Source organism: Streptopelia decaocto (assembly GCF_964273445.1).
Source record: "Streptopelia decaocto genome assembly, chromosome: 4".
In the NCBI taxonomy this organism is placed as follows: Eukaryota; Metazoa; Chordata; class Aves; order Columbiformes; family Columbidae; genus Streptopelia; species Streptopelia decaocto.
The window spans coordinates 27,143,755-27,149,091 of record NC_138658.1 but is presented as its reverse complement, the minus strand read 5'-3'; positions in this window follow the sequence as shown (position 1 = coordinate 27,149,091).

Here is a 5,337-nt window from a genome sequence, read left to right as displayed (position 1 = left end):
CAACTAATTCTTACTGATTTTAGATCCTGTCCTAGGAATTTCCTTAATAAACTGGGGCTTCAAATTAATCAGATAATTTTTAAAAAACAGTTGGATGTTTTCTCAGTTTCAATACTGGTTAAAATTCTTTCTTAGAATTAAATTCTAATTCAGGGTTACAACCTAGCAAGAAAGAGTTGAAAAACAAAAGTAAATATAAGCCTGCATGTCCATAAATTATATATTGTAATATTCTACTACCTAAAGTTCTAAAAAAATATACAGCTATCTTTACAGGAGATTAGTTTTCACCACTTAAGAGCAAAGCTGGCCTGCTGTTACTTCACATATATGCAGTACAACGCACTCTGTGTTTTAAAATAGGATGTGTCAGATAGTCTAGATATAATCACAGTGTCGAGTGCAGTGTAATCTATGAAATTAAATTTACTGCAACACATATGGTGGCAAGACTGTGACTTATGAAAATCCTGAGTTGAAAACACTGGTTTTTGAGAAGTAGCTAGTGATTGTGGTAGTTGAACTACAGAGTCTTGGTAGGGCCTTCTTTCTGAAAATTAATGTTCCTGATTTACACTGCTGTCACACAGCAAGACCTGAATCAAGGCAGGCATCCTTTGGGAAGATCTGGCCCAAGACTAATGTTTTCTGGCTTACATCCATCTTATGAAGGGATGCATACAAACTTATGAGGACAACTGTTGACTTATGTGAACCAAAAGTCCAAGTGTAAAGCATACATAAATAAATAGGTCGGTTTGCTAGTGCTAAGCACCTCACAATTTCCCACTGAAATGAACACACAAAGATCTTTGGCCAGTGCTTTCTTTAAAAACAAACAAACAAACAAAACCAACCAACCAACCAACAACAACAAAACCCCCAAAAAAACCAAAGCCAAACAAAAAAATCTAAAAATTGGAACCTAACTTTATTATCCAAAGCAGCTTAGTATTCTTTACTTCTCACCCAAGTGAAGATTATTCCAAGTACCTAATTTCAAGTGGGGAGGTGATGTGTCTGCTTCTGCAAATTGTGCCCTTAAAGGCACTCAATTATTCAGGGCATACATAACCATAGATAGAAAGTAACAAGAGGGCAGTGACAAATAGTAGCAGTAGTGGCTGGAATTAATTAATTTGGAATTAATTAATTAATTAACAGGGATAGCTGTTTAAAACTGGAAGAAGCCAAGAAAGGACAAAGACATGTCTCATTGTAATTCTGCACCAAAAATTGCCAAATGCCTTAAAAATCTCATACATCAGGTTACCTGTTTCTGTGAACAAGGCAAAAAACTTGAAGTCAGATGCCTGGCTCCCTTTTTAGTGCCCCATGCCAAGTCAGTAACTCCCTCTTCTCTCTGTTTCCCACTCTCTCTTTCTTCCCTACTTTGTTCAGCAATCAGAGAGTTCCAACGAGAACTTGCTGAAGTGTTTCTGAGCACCACAGACTTCAAAACCTGAGAAACCATGAAGTGTCTGGACTGATTAATGAGACACCGAAAGGCTTACCTGCTGACTTACGCCTTCCCATGTGTGACTTTCTTGCTGCAGCCCACTCCAGCGTTACACAGGCACAGCCGTTTCTTTGCAATTCACAACAGAAGCCTTTCCTGTCCCTGCTGGGAGTCACTGATGGCAGCACTTTTTTGAGTCTTCACATACATGAAGCTTTTGACTCACTTGATGTCCTTTCCTCAAGCTACAGAGACAAGAAACAAATTGTTCAACAGTGAAAATATCTGTAGAAAATGTCACTAAACAATGTAAGCTGTGAATTCTGTTTTCTAGGGAGAGGAAACGCATGTTTCCAGATAAGGTCTGTATAAACTACTACAGTTTGAGGTAACTCTATTGCAACTAATGGTAGCACCTCCATGGGGGCAGAGGAAATACTATAATAATATGATGACCCAGATATAAATGAAAATTCTCAAACAATGCCTATCTTTTATTATCTTTCAGTAAACAAATAAGGCACAAACACATAAAGCTCCAATGCATGTTGCACAAGGATATTTAATCAAGTTTTACCGTAAGCGTTCTGGATTAGGACCCATCACACAGTATTTAATTTTGTTGATACTACAGTACTACCAAATGTCTTCAACAGAAAGCAGGGCCTGATCACAGTAGAAACTGTGCATCACAGACAAATGATTCAACACACAGAGATTGATGTGGGATGTAGAAAATATTAGCCTTAATTTACTAGCACAGTCAAAATGGACATACAGAGAAGGATGACTTGCACCATGTCTTGAAAAAGGCCCATGTCAGGGCCTCCAAATCAACTGGGAAACCCAGTATTAGGATACCTTAACAGCAAGAATATCCTCCCCCAAAATGAGGTATACATGCATCCTGCTCATTTGTCATCTTCCTTCAAAAACCAGTCCGTATTCCTGATATCAGTAATAGCACAGAAGTACATACATCTCATTTTTTCCTGTTTTTAACTTATAATACTTCTGCTTTCTGGAAAGCACTGAATCTGTGAACTGTTACATGTGTTGAGGTACAAAGAATGGGACATGACCCTGCGAACCATGTTTCCATTAGTTTTTAGCCACATAATGAAGCGCAAGCAGACAATTGCATCTTTTTAGGATACAACAGACTTTGTGCACCCTGGGGAAGTCCTGGGGCTTTTAAAGTTTAATCTCCTATTGGACACACTTCAACAGAAAAGATTTATCATTTAGGAATAATTATGCTTTGACCTGTCTACACAAGTAACAATTCTTTCAGAGAAGGCCATCTCAGAGTTGTAAGCAGTTTATGAGGTAGCTCATGGATCACAGAAAGTACACACCTGATATGCTCTTCTACTACATTTAAGTGATGCAAGATCATTCCCTTTCATGATTGTACAAAGTCTGACAGCATCCATTGCTGTCTACTAAGCATCATTCAAACCGGGTGCCAGCCCAAGTATCATATGGACAGTAGCATTACAGTACCTGACATAACTCCTACCAGAAAACACCCTTTTGACTTAGAATATAATCTCCATGCAGGGCCTGAGACAGTTATGTCAGAGACATACCAGAAAACTCTTTTTATTTTCTGGCTAATTATAATTTAGATTTTACATGGGGATCAGTTACCCTCTTTTACCTATAGAGAATCACACCACCTACACAGCAAAGGGGAAGCCACAGAAATGCAACACTACAACCGACCTTTAGCTTTGTCAAGTTTAGTAAGTTTGAAACTTCCATCAATACAAGATTTGTCTTCAAAAGAGCCACTGTGGGAAAGCAAGATGTGCAGTTCCAGCCACCTGGATGATACAGGACAGTCAATACTAACATGACCATCTGGACGGTCAAAGAAATAATACTAACAGCAAAATATAAATGACCTTGGACATATTGTGCTGAAGTACATTTCTCATAATTGTAAAGAGTGATAGCCCAGACTTGTGAGAATGGTATCTCAGGCTGGATAACTGCCCCCATGTGCATGGGATGCATGAATGTCCTTGGACCTGGTCTGTGAATGAGTGAGAATGTAACTGAAACAAACATAACATGAGTGTGGTGTGTTTATAATAACAATTATTGGAAAAACATCTTACATCTTAGTCCAGGTCCATATCTGTAAATCCTGTATATTGTCAATGACTAATAAAGAGGGTCTCAGCCTGGCTCAGCTCTCTGCTCTGCCTGGCTCTGCGCTCCTTCCTGAAAAAGATCTCTGTCTGTGTGTGAATCTCAGTCTGCGTCCCAGTGTGCGTCATTTCTAATCACCGCAGACACTAGGTAAATTTATTTAAAAATCAGTTTGCTTTCTCAGCTCTGGAGCACAAGAGGCTTACAATAGTTACTAACTTGGGAATGCACAATGAAACAGTGAACGAAATATAGCTTTCCTTTTAAACAAGATCTCCTGCTATTTTATTCTTCTCTAAATATGATACTCAAAATCAAACTGTATCACAGATGCAGTTGGTGAGTTAGCCCTAGATTTTTTGCTTTGGTCCTTGAGCTGGTATAATTCAGCAACGGCAATCCCAATTCTTGAAAAGATGAACCTCAAGAGCTACTTTTGCTGAACCAGTGTAAATGCTAACCTCATCTCAGAACCAAAACTCAGAGTGGTCCAGCACAGAATCAAGAGCAGTCAGAGGAGAAAAATCCCCATCCTTATACAAATGCAAACCATCGAACAGGCAGTCAGTGGATTCAGTGCTGCAGACCTGCATTTACATAATGAAAACTGTTACCATGACTTGAACCAATTTGCTGGCTGTCTCTTAATAGAAGTCAGTGACGGAAATAGAAATACATCCACTGGTAGTCTGTCTGGCCTAGGAAGAAGAAGAAACACTTTTGGAATGCAAGCAAATATCTAAAAACTGTGCAACTACTTTAACTGTGTTGCAATTATGTAAAGGATCATTAGGCTCACCTCAAAATACATTTGAAATCAATCTAAATACAAGGAAAAAAATGGTTGAAGTATGAGGAGTACAGAATCATTTCTCTGAACGTGTTGAGCATATGGTAGCTTTGTAGTAGGGGTTATGTAGCTTGTACATAAGAAGTACAGCAAAGTGGTGCTACCTAGAAGGCCAAGCAAGGTTCAGTTTAAAGGCTGCTGACTTGAAGATATCACCCCTTCTTGCCTGCACGAGATAGATTACTTCCTTTTCTATGTCTAAATTCTGGGCAGGGATGAAGAAAAATCTACACAATTCCTCAGTGTTGTACAGATGACAGTGCAGCCTGACCAAACTGTTCTACAGCTCTGTAAGTGATTTCAGATTTCAGCTCAATCAGAGGTAGGTGGTGACACACACCTTTAAATTCTACAAAAACAGTTGCCCTCCACAGGATCAAGTTTGTTTGTTGTGACCTAAAATTAGAGGAAAAGATTTGCAGCACTTGCATGTGAAAATTTCAGTTACATAGTCTTACTTGCAGGTTCAAAGAAGGCAGTGCTGAGGCCCAGCAGAGTACTGCTGTAATTGCTAAGGTATGTACTGCTGCATATCAAATAATAGTGCCCCTTGATTTCAAAACAAATTATAGCCACATGTTAGTTGCTGACCTCCAGAAACATGAATAAGATACACCAGAAGGCCAACAGAGATGAGAAGCAAAGCTTAGAGATGGTCCTCATGCACAATATTTAAGTATGTCATTCAGTAGTTGGCATAGCAGCCCTTATCTCACTCCATGTCCATCTGGTTTTCCAATTCCTGTTCCTCCAGAAAGGTGTCTCATCAGTAGGAAAAATAAGTATTTGATTCCCCGCCCAGCTCTGAAACAGTCATTGGAAGTTCATGTACACAGGCCATTGAATAAAAAGATATTACATCCAGTTT